The sequence below is a fragment of the Dasypus novemcinctus genome, chromosome 29 (genome assembly GCF_030445035.2).
Source record: "Dasypus novemcinctus isolate mDasNov1 chromosome 29, mDasNov1.1.hap2, whole genome shotgun sequence".
NCBI classification, from domain to species: Eukaryota; Metazoa; Chordata; class Mammalia; order Cingulata; family Dasypodidae; genus Dasypus; species Dasypus novemcinctus.
Window position 1 is genome coordinate 17,779,345 of NC_080701.1, and position 13,044 is coordinate 17,792,388.

The following is a 13,044-nucleotide window of genomic DNA, read 5'->3' on the forward strand; positions in this document are numbered from 1 at the left end:
CACAGTTTTGAACCTACAAGTCATCTAAAATCAAGATATTGGCAAGGCTTGCTTCCTCCCAGAGTCTGTAGCATTCTGGTACTGGTCCCTCTGCCTCCTGTTGAACAGAAAGATTGTCTCCTTTCTGACTTCTGTGACTTCCAGGTTTATCAGGGTTCTGGTAACCAGGACTAAAGCCCATTTTGATTCTGTCCTAAAGAGGACCTTCAAGGATCCTATCACAAATGACCCCACACTCTGTCTCATGTGATGTACTCAAAGATACTGTTTCCAATGGGTTCACAGTCAGAGAAACATGGATTGAGATGGGGAAAAAAAATGTCTTTTCTAGAGGACATGATTAAATTTTGAGGTTTTGTGTTTGAGGTAAACTGTCCAGATTTATCCATTTGCATCTGGATATCCACCTGTCCCAGCACCATATCTTAAAAGGACTATTCTTCCCCCATTGAAATGTCTTTGCACCCTTGTCAAAAATCAATAGTCCATAAAGGTGAGAATTTATTTCTAGATTATCAATTTTATTCCATTGATCTATATATTTAATCATGTGTCAGTACTATACTATCGTGAATACCATAGCTTTGTAGTAAGTTTTGAAATTAGGAAGTTTGAGTTCCTAATTTCACTCCTGAAATAAATGATGTATGTATCTTCAAAAAATACAATTTACAAAAACGATGGGGGTGGGGAATGGGGCGTGGGTTATATGGGAACCTCTTATGTTTTTTCAGTATAACATTCTGTATGTAACATTCTGCATTAACTTTAATTTTTAAAATGTGTTAAAAAAGAATACATTGTGGTATTTTTTCTATTATAATGAGCAAGGGGTCAACTGATAAATGGAGTCAGTTCTATAAGTATGCCTAACAATGCTAAGTGTGTATGGACAACATAAAGCACTTCAAATTACATGAACCAAATACTGATAAGACTCAAAGAGAAATAGACAAATCCACCAGTATAATTGGAAACTTCAACTTTCCTCCCTCTGTAATTCAAAAACAAAAAACAAAACCAAAAAAAAAAAAACCCCACAAAACCTGTTACTATATAGAAAACCTGAAAAAACACCATCAACCAGCCTGACCTAATACACATGTATAAAAACTCCAAACAAATAACAGAATTCACATTATTTTCAATTATGAATTAAACATTCAGCAGTACTTCATAACTATTGATTAGATTTGGAACAAGACAGAGATGTCTGCTCTCATCACTCCTATTCAGCATCATACTGGATGTTGGTGTTAGCTGGTAATACAAGAAAAGGAAAAGAAATAAAAGTCAGACACTTGGAAAGAAAGAAATAAAATTATTTCTATTGGCAGAAAGCATGAATTTCTATGTATTAAAAAGCTAAAGAAATTATTTTTAAAGCTACTAAAACTAATAAGTGAGTGTACCAAGGGTGTTGAATACAAAGTCAACACACAAATATGAATTTTATTTTTATATCCTAATCAAAAACATTCAGAAATTAAAACTTACAAAAACAGTACCATGCAAAATAGCACCAAAAAACTTGAAATTAAGGCTGAATTAATAACATATATGTAAGATTCATATGCTGAAAGATAGAAAATATTAATGAGTGAAATCAATCACCAAATAAATTGAGAGGTATGCCATTTTCATGGGTTGGAAGATGCAATATTGTTAGTGTCCCCAAATTATCCACAAAATTATCTATTGATTTAATACAATCCTGACCAAAATCTCACCAGTATTTGTTTATAGACATCAATAAACTGAGCAAAGGAATTAGAAAAACCAAAGCAATTTTGAAAAAGGAGCACCAAGATAAAGGGTTCACATTACCTTGCTTTAAGTCTTACTAACAGAACACTTTGGTATGGTATAAGGATAAATGTATACATTGATGAAACAGAATAGAGAATATAGCAATAGACCTGCTTATATGGTCAAGTGATTTTTGATAAAGGGATGAAAGCTATTCAGTAAAATGAATAGTGCTGGAACAACTGGAAATCATATGTATACTTCATACCATGTATAAGAAGTAACTTTAAATTGCTCATAGACCTAAATGTAAAAAGCCCAATCTAATCAACTTCTAGATGGAAATATTGGGGAAAGTTTTTGTTACTTTAGCATTGGCAAAAAATTTCTTAGGTTGGACACAAAAGACATGAGCCATAAATGAAAATATTGGGAGAAAATGATCATCAAAAATAAATAATTTGCTGTTTGAAAGACATTGTTAATATTTTAAAAAAAGGATAAATCAAAGGCTGTGAGAAAACATTTGCAAAACACAAATAAAGGACTGATATCCACAAAATATAAGGAACTTTCACAGCTCAATTATTAGGAAAAAATAATCAATTTTTAAAATGGGAAAAGATTTGAACATATACTTCCCCAAAGAAGACAAATAGATGGCAAATGAGCACATGAAAAGATGGCCAACACCATTAGTCAATAGGGAAATGCTAATTAAAACTATAATGAGATCCTATTGCACACTTATTAGAACAGTTAAATTTTTTAAAAAATTAAAAACAGGCAATATTAAATGCTGGCAAGAATATAGACACAGGAGCTTAAATACCTTGCTAGCAGGATTGTAAAATGGCTCAGCCACTTTGCAAAACAATCTGGAAGTTTCTTATAAGGCTGATCATACCCTTACCATATCACCTCACAATATCTCTCCTCAGTAATTACCCAGGAGAAATGAAAACACATGTTCACATGAAAACCTCTGCCTGCATGATTATGGAAGCTTTATTCATAATTGCCAAAACTAGAATCAACCCAAATTTTTATCAACGGGTGATACAACTATGGTATATCCATATAATGAAATACTGCACAGCTATTAAGATTAGTGAAGTATGGATACACACAACATGAATCAATCTCAAATGCATTATAAGTGAAATAAGGCAGATGCGAAAGGCTACATAATGTGCCACTCCATTTATATGCATTCCATAGGACGTAAAACTATCAGGAAGAAAAATAGATCAGGATTTGTGATGGCCTGAGGGTAGGTACAGAGGATTGACTACAAATGGAGAAAATAAGAATGTTTTGGAGTTATGGAAGCATGCCATACCTTGTTTGTGGTGGTGATTGCACAACTATGCATTTGTCAAAATTCATAGAGTTGTGTAGCTGAAAAGGGTAAATTTTAGTGTCTGTAAAGTATACTTAAATAAAACTGACTTTAAAAAATTAGAAAGTAAGGAACAAGAAAAAACGTCAAGCCAATGGAAAAGGAATGGCTGAATAAGTTATGACTCATCCATATCATGGAATAATGTGCTTCTATTAAAGGAATAAAGTAATTATATATCAGTTGGTTTACAGCAATTTCCACAAAACACTGAGTGAGGAAGTTGTAATGCAATAGAAGCATAAGTGGGGTTCCCCAAAGAATACCAAAACCCTGAAACACAGAAATATTTAAAATTATAACATACTAAATATTTCTAGAAATAAAAGAAGACCCAAATATTCAGAATAAAGTACAGACTTTTTCCCAGGGAAAAGCATGCACAAAACAGTCAACCTTGAAACCCTTCCCAGTAAAGTTAAAAGACATCAAAACTGAAGGAAAGGAAGTGGATTTGGCTCTACAGATAGAGCATCTGCCTACCATTTAGGAGGTCCAAGGGTTTGATACCCAGAGCCTCCTGGCTCATGTGGTGAGCTGGCCCATGCACAAGTACTGCTGTGCACAAGGAGTACTGGCCCAATCAGGGATGCCCCCACATAAGGGTGCCCCCTGCTGCAAGGAGTGGCCTCTGTGCAAGGAGAGCCACCCTGCACAAAACCACAGCCCGCTAAGGAGTGGTGCCACACACACGGAGAGCTGACGCAGCAAGATGACACAACGAAAAGAGACACAACTCCTCAGTGCCACCTGATGAACATACAAGCAGACACAGAAGAACACACAGTGAATGGACACGGAGAACAGACAACGGCGGGGGAGGCAGAGAAATAAATAAATAAATCGTAAAAAAAAAAAAAAAAAACTAAACTAAAGGTAGTGTCCTTAGGATAGCTAGTCAAAAGATTTAATCACTTAGGAAAGAGGGAAATGGCAGCTGGCCTGATAGTTCTCCAAAGAAATAGTTAAAAACAGAAGACAGTAAAGCAAGGTAAAATAGACAGAAATACTGATAGAAAGACTTCTTTCACTATCTCTATCCATGACAGATGAATTGGAAAAATAAAATTAAAAATGCATAAATGAGACCCAAATCTCTGTAGAATTGTAACACCTGTTCTCCAGTTCATTGGACTTGCCCAGGACAATAAACAAAAGGATAATAATGGACAATGCCCATCCCAAAAAATAGAGAGTATCTGCAATTGCAAACAAAATGGTTCCATCTACTCCCCTATGAGATCTGAGCCCCCTCTCAATCAGAAACAGATGGCTATCACCATCCCAATCCTCAAGATAAAGAAATGAACAATCATAAAGGGGGAATGAAACTAAGGGCTAAAGGAGGATTATTTTTGCAATGGAAGACCTTTTACCATTGATTTAAAGGCAGTGGCCACCAGAGGTTCTGAGAGGAGGGAGAGGAAAGAAAAGGTATAACATGGGGAATGTGGAGAATATTGAAATCGTCCTGCATAACATTACAATGATGAATACAGGCCATTATACACTTCATCAAAACCTATAAAATTGTGTGATGCAAAGTGTAAGCTATAATGTAAACTATAGACCATGGTTAATAGCAGAGCTTCAGTATGTGTTCATCAATTGTAGCTATTGTACCATACTACTGAAAGATGTTGTTAATGTGGGAAAGTGTGGGAGGGGCAGAGAGTGGGGCATATGGGAATTCCCCTATATTTTTAATATAATATTTATATAATCTAAAGCTTCTTTTTTAAAAATGCGTGAATGTTCAAAATGACATAATTAGTTAAGTGGATATATAATGGATACAAATTCAACTGTCATAAAGGAGAAACTATACCTTCCCTTTGAGGTTCCTGAAACCTTCACAAAATTTGACCATATATTAAGCCATAAGGAAAACATCAATATAAGCACCAGAATAGAAGTACCAAGTGTATTATTTGAGTACATTGCAATAAAATTGGATTTTAATGAGATCCAAGAAACAGAAAACGCTTTCATTTCTCCCTTTAAAATGTTCTTGTGTTAAAGAGGAAAATAAAAATGGAAATTGTAGAATATCAAGAAATAATGATATACTGCATATCAGATCATGTAGGACGTGACTTGACTAAAACAGTGCTTAGAGAAAAGATCATGGTCTCAAATTAGAAAAAAAAAAAAAACAAATACAAATGTTATTAAAATTAGAAGGGAGGAAATTTATTAGTTAATAAATAAGCCTAGAAGCTGATTTCTGGGTGTGGGGAATAGATAACCCAATCTCAAGGGACGTATGCTGAGTATAAAAAGTCAGTTTCCAAAGGTTACATACTATATGAGTCCATTTATATAGCACTCTCAAAATGACAAAATTATAGAGAGTAGATTAGTGGTTGCCAGGTGATAGGGATCGGGGACAGGGAGTGACTACTATAAAGGAATAGCAAAAAGGAACAATTCTGTATCTTGATGGTGATGGTGGCTGCATGAGTCTATAGAAATGATAAACTGCATAGAACTGTAAGCATACACTCAAATACACACGTACATGCACATAAAACTGGTGAAATCTGAATAACGTTTCTAGTCTAGTTACTGGTATTATCCCCATGTCAATTTCCTTGTTTTACAGCATTTACAGAAGATGTCAACATTGGGGAATGTTGGTTGAAGAACACGCCTCACTGTACTACTGTTTCATCTACCTGTGAGTCTATGATTTATGGGGGAGGGAGAATTGAAGTGGTGGAGGTAAGGAGCATTAGCTAATGTAAAAACAATCAAACAAACAAAAATATGCAGGAAAAATTCAAACAAATTCTATGTTGTTTTCACAATCTTAGGAAGATTATTTGGGATGAGATTGAGCATTGGGGCTCATGGTAAAATTTTCTGATTCACATCTCAAATTTGTGCATTTTTCTCTACATCAGAAACAGCTACTTTCATTCATGGCACCCTTGTTTCTCACCTGCACATTGCAATAGCCTTCCAACTCATCTCTCCAATTCCATCATATGCTTCCTAGCCAGAATAACCTTTTTAAAATGCCAATCCTATCATTGAAAAAGTCCCTTTCCTATATTAAGATACAAAATACAATTCTCTAGGATTATCGTATACTTTTTTATGCTTTTTCTCCATTTATCTCTTTTTAAATTTCATTTTGATACGTTATGGAGTCTACATTTCTTCCAAACAGTTAACAATTTATTTTAGATTCAGTTCATTAAATATGTTTTTCTCAGCACATTCCTGTGTCATGTCAGTTTTATCATACAATAAACCCAATATACCATTATCAATTTCTAAATTATTTGTTCTGTTAAATTAACCTCTTAAGTTCTGTGTATTACCACATTATTTCATTTGATTGTTCTTGTGTTTTTATTGTAAGTTATAGTTATTTAATATCTGGTAGTGTCAATTCTCTCTTGGTACTTTTAATTTCAAAATTTTGGGGTGACTCTCAGCCATTTTATTTTCACCAAAGATCTTTTAATTTTTGCTTTCAAATTCCCCAAAATACCTTTTGGGATTTTCAATGCATTTGCACTTACCTATGGAGTACACTGGCATCCTTAAAATATTCAATTGTCTTGTCCAAGAATGAAATGAGCTTATTTCTGGATTAATTCCTGATCATTTCAGTTTCTACAATGATGATACTTCCGATAAGTGACCTGTTTGTTACTTGATCTTCTCTATTCCATTACTTTACCTTCACTACTACCTCAGCCACTCACTCCCATACTCATATCCTAGGCCAAGAATTGTATTTCCTCCATGTTCTCAATTATAAGCATTCCACTGTCTGACTGCCACATCCATCTCATTATGTTTAGAGCCCTAACTCCAAAGGCCCTTAGATCCATTTATCCTACCATCTTTTCACTTTCCCCTCACCCATTTTTATATCCTCATTGTTTTCCTTACACAGATTAGAGCCTGTATTCCCATTATATTAACAATTATTCTCTTTTATAGATATAATCAATTCAGTTGATCTTCTCTCCATTTGGACTACTCATGTGAAAACCTTAGCCTGGATTAAATTCAATTATCTTCCTATTCCCACATGCACCCACATACCAGACTATGGCTGGAGAAAAACAAACGTCAGGCTGATTACTCTTACTTTAAATTCTTGACCACCATCCTCAAAGAGCCCTTATTGTCACCTGGCAATCTCACTGCATTTCCCTAGGTCATTCAATCTTAGAATTATCTAGATGATTATTTCATTCATTCTTTATAATTTTCAATGTATCTTCCAGTTCCTTCTCACTTTCAACTGATGACCTTGCTTTCTTTTACATGAAGAAAATGGTTACAATTAGAAGATATCTATGTGCTCCTATCAACACAGCCTCCAACCCATTCGCAATTGTGCCCATATAGTCTGCCTTCCATTTTGTCATTATAGGTAAACTATATTTGCTGCTTTCTAAAAACATCTCTTTTCACTGTAATCTGAGACCATCCTCTCTTGCCGACCCAAAGATATTGCTCCAGATATTGTCCCCTATCATTCCAGTATCACAAAATTTCTCCTATTGGGTTATTTTGATCAGTAAAAAAAGCATTTTTCCAAATTAAAAAAAAAATGTTACATTGACTTCAAGTCCTCTTTCACCTAACACCTCTTTATGTGCTTTTCTTTTTGACAAACTTTCTTAAAGTAGTTGCCTGTATTTATGATCTCCAATTCTCTCATGCATTCTGTGTAAACTAGTCTGGTTATTCTTCAATCTCCATAATTCAATCAATAAAAGATCTTATCAAGATCATCAATGACTTGCATATTCTCATCTTACAGAATCTATACTTGCATCTGACTCAATGATCACTCCCTCTGCTTTGGTACATTTTTTTCTGGTTCAGAAGAGCAGTCTCTTCTTTCCTCATTGTCCCATTTTTGTTTCATTTGCAGGTTTCTCCTCATCTTTCCTTCAACCTCTTAATGTATGTCCATTTCAAGTCCCCAGCTATACAGTTCTTTTCTATATATACATATTCTAACCTTCCACTTGCAAAGCATTTTATTTGGTTGAATCATATGAAACTGCAGTTATTTTAGGTCAAGTATGGTCACGTATTCTCAATTCTACACTGTATTCCATATACATGGTACCATCTCTTAGTTCAGATGTATCTATTCTAAATCCCATCCCATATAGCCAAATGCCTACTCAACACCTCCCTTGGATATCTACTCGATATCTCAAACTCAGCATTCCATAACTGAATTCCTGCACCTTTTCTCCAAACCACTCTTCCTTCAGTCTTTACCATCTCAATTGATGGTAATTCCATCCTTTTGTTTGCCCAAACCTAAAAATGCCCCTCTTTCTCTTATACCCTGTATCTGTAGAGGCTGTCGAAAAATATTATTGGTCCTACCATCAAAATATATCCAGGATTCATTTAAGTGCTCACCTCTTCTGCTGCTCTCATTCTGGTCTGAGAGCCAACATGTCCCTCCTAAGTTACCTCCTAATTGTCCTTGCTTCCCGTACAACTATAGCCTATTCTCAACCGAGCAGCCAGATTCATTCTTTTAGAACATAAATCAGATGAGTCACTGTCCTTCTCAAAATCTCCAATGTCTCCCCATTTCACTAGAGTAAAAACCAAATTCACTACGTTAACCTTGAGGGCTTACCTACTCAGGCTTCCTCTGACTTCATCTCCTCCCACTACTCGCCTTTCTCATCTATTTCAAGTCCTTTCTCAAATGGCACCTTCTCAGTGAGCCCTACCTGAGCAATTGGCCATCACTTGCTCCCATCCAGACACTCACAATTTCTGCAATCCTGCCAAAAATCTTCATCAAGGTAACACTTGTCACCTTCTAGCACACTACACAAGTTAGTTGATTATTATATTTATGGCTTATTGTTTATCTTACCTTCCAAGGTAGTATGCTTTGTTTATTAATTGTATCCCATATACATAGAATAGTATCCAGTATTCAGTGGATAATAAAATAAATATTGGTTAACCAAACAAATGTATTTATTCTTTCATGAAAGTTTCTTACCTAAATATTAGTAACATACATAAAATTGTAACTTCGGTAGTGCTTGACAAAGTTATTTGCCATAACAACTAGAATATTCTTAAATTGTAGTCAATCCTAACTTTCCCCCTACATCCATAACCTTCCATTCATGCTTCCCTGCTCTTTTCTTTAGACTCCAAAATGCCTACCCAACTCTGAGTTACTGATTGTGTTGACATCCACATTTAAACTGAAATATCACTATATTTAGTCTTCAAAGCTTCTAGGACAATTCACAATATAAATTTGCTTTAATAGCCACAGGTTCTCGAAACCCAGTTTGGGAGATGAAATTTCTTTAACTGATTTTTCCCTCTCCTTAAACTTTTTAGCTGACACACCAAATTGACGCTGGTCATGTGATGCACTGGAATATGAATCTGCCATCCATCTTGATACATCCCAATTCAATATGTCAGGTGAATTCATTTTCAAAAGCCCTGCAGCTCCACAGAAACACAGCTTTTATAAGTCACATAAAAATAATAAAAGATTGCAGGTTGGATGTTAACTTTCTAAAATACCACAAGCCATAAAAGGGATCCCGCAACATGAAATGTTCCACACTCATGCCTCACAATAGCACACATCACTCTAGAATGATGTTCAAATAGCGTTTATCTATCCCAGACCTCTTCCCAGCTCTGTTTCTACAGCAACCAAAAAATCTTTATTACAAAGTGATCTTACCTAGTCTGTAGTCCCACAAACAGACTTCAAAGCTGGCATAGAATGCAGAATTAAGGTGTAGAGAGAAACTCTGGCCCTCTTCGACTTTGAGTAGCAACTTTCTCTCTAGCCACCCTAAATGAAAGACGTCTAACTGACAGATGTCCTTTTCTATATTTAATAGAAATAAATTTTGAATTGGGTATCACATCTTTCATTTTCTGGCTCTTGAATTGAGGTTCAAGAGGTCAGTGTCTCTTTACTAAATAAATAATAAAAAGGCTTAGAGGAAATGTTTTCATGATATTTAATACTGATAAGAAAAAAATTTTGAATTAATATAAAAGAGAGTTAAAATTTGCTAACATTTCCCATTCCCCTCTTAGAACAAACTAAATTTAGCATCAATGAACTTATTTAGTCAGCTTTGTTAAGAATTGGTGATTCTAAGAAGTAAAATGTTTGCAAATCTTTGTACCTAAAAAAGGAAGAACTGTATATGACACTTTCCAAGTTTCTGTATATCATAGATTAAAAGTTCTTCTTTGCTAGTATAGTTTATTAAGTATCTTTTTCTCAGAATGGGTATACAAATTATGTTCATTGGCTGCCATTTGAAAAATTGTTTTCTCAATCAAAATATTTGAAATGTCAGGCTTTAAAATGTATTCTCAAAATATTTTTTTCGGGAAGCGGACTTGGCCCAGTGGTTAGGGCGTCCGTCTACCACATGGGAGGTCCGCGGTTCAAACCCCGGGCCTCCTTGACCCATGTGCAGCTGGCCCATGCGCAGTGCTGATGTGCGCAAGGAGTGCCCTGCCATGCAGGGGTGTCCCCCGCGTAGGGGAGCCCCATGCGCAAGGAGTGCACCCGTAAGGAGAGCCGCCCAGCGCGAAAGAAAGTGCAGCCTGCCCAGGAATGGCGCCGCCCACACTTCCCGTGTTGCTGAGGACAACAGAAGCAGACAAAGAAACAAGACGCAGCAAAAAGACACAGAAAACAAACAACCGGGGGAGGGGAGGGGAATTAAATAAATAAAAAATAAATCTTTAAAAAATATATATATATATTTTTTCAACATAACTGAAGTAGGAAAAATAATCTTATTACAGAGTATATTTAGCACTTTTTTTTTTTTTTTTTTAGGTACCATGGCTGGGAATTGAACCCAGGGACCTCGTATGTAGAAAGCTGGTACTCAACCACTGAGCCACATTGACTCCCCTTACAGAGTATATTTAATGTGCTCTAACTCTTAGGGATGAGGGAGAATTGAATTGTTTATTCAGGTGAAGTAAGGTGTATCTTACCATCAGGGGTAATCTATCTCATGATTTGTTCTCAAAAAATCTATAAAATATTTTTTAATGTATCCAATGTTTTAAATTTTTTTAAAAAAATATTTTTATTGAAGTATATCATTCATACATGAACATACACAAACAATAAATGTATAGTAAAAGTTGTGAACTTACAAAATAAACATTCATAACATCATACAGGAGTTCCGTACATCACCCCTCTACCAGCACCTCACATTGTTGTGAGCCATTTGTTACAAACTATACAAGAGCTTGTCAAAATGTTACTACTAACTATAACCTATATCTTACAGTTAGTGTTGTGATGGTTAGGCTAATGTGTCAACTCAGCCAGGGAACTGTGCCCAGTTGTTTGATCAAGCAATCACTGGCTAACTGTAATACAAGAACATTTATGAGCTTTGTCATCAGTGAGTTTACTGCATAGATGGCAGATTACATCTATGATCAACCAGGGAGATTGCCATCAGCAATGAGTGATGTTTTATTCAATCAGTTGAATGCCCTAAAGTGGGAAGTGATTTCAGCATTCAGAGAGAATTTCTCCATTTGTCTATGGACAGCCAACGTCTCCCAGAAACTCATCAAGGATCTTCACTAGACTTTCATTGGAGCCCCTGGTTTGTAGCTTGCCTATGGAATCTGGACTTGTCAGATTCCACCATCACATGAGAGACTCTTATAAAAAATCTTATTCTATTTACAGATATCTCCTGTTAATTATGTACCCTAGAGAACCCTGACTAATACAGCTTGGTACTGGGAGTGGTTCTTGAGGAATAGAGTCTTAAACATGGGATGTCTGAAGTGGTTCTAGGAGTTTTGCGATTTGACTCTCTACTCTAATTGGACACAAGGGTACTAATGATTCCCTTTCCAATAACGAAGAGGCCACTAACACTCCATGGTGTGAGTTGGCAATGGAGATACGCAAAATATCATCACTGGATTCCCCTACTTCCACACTTATAAGAGGCAAAGATCTGGGTGAGAGTGTTTTCAACACCTTAACAGAGTTTTGTGGAGTCAAAAAGAATGATGATGTTGGCTGACTCCTCCTAGATACTCTGGGGAAAGTTACAAAAGAAAGAGAAGAGCTAAAGTCTTCAAATTTATCATTTAAAAGACACATGAAAGATGTGAAAGTTTCTATGTGTGATGTCAAAGAAAATCTTATTTCCTGAAGCCACAGGCTTGAGATTTCTCATAACCAGACCCAGACTCTTGTTGCATGAGTAGCAGAGTTACAAAGGAAACTAAAATCTCAACCCTGCAGGATATCTGTGGTTAAAATGAAGGCATTAATTGGAAAGGAGCGGCATCCAGAGGATAGGGATGGAGACATATGAGATGATGATAATATTGGTGGAGAAATTGGAGCCCTAAATTCTGCTGAGACTTTGCCAGATAAACCTGCAATGGCCTGCCCTGAGGTGAAGACCACACTTTGTCAACCTTATATCATCCAGCCTCCAGCCTGCCCCAGGGAGTCTGGACTTCCTCCTAGCCTTGAGGCAGGTACCAGCCCAACTCCAACATGCACAGGCCCAGCCTCCACCCTGACCTGATGAATCTGCCTTCCAACCCCTGCCTGAAGAGATTAATCTTGTTTTGCCAAAAGAAAATGCAAAGGAATGCCCTGAGGTCAGTAGCTTGCAAGGCATTTCTAATCCTTGTCCTTACCCACCCCCACCACACCTGCCATGTTACCCTCTCTTTCCCAGCCTGCAGCTTCCACCTACTGGGGAGTCCCTTACAATCAGTTGACTGAGGAAGAGAAAACTCAGGCCTGGTTTACAGATGGTTCTGCACGATATGCAGGTACTACCCAAAAGTGGACAGCTGCTGCACTGCAACCCTTTTCT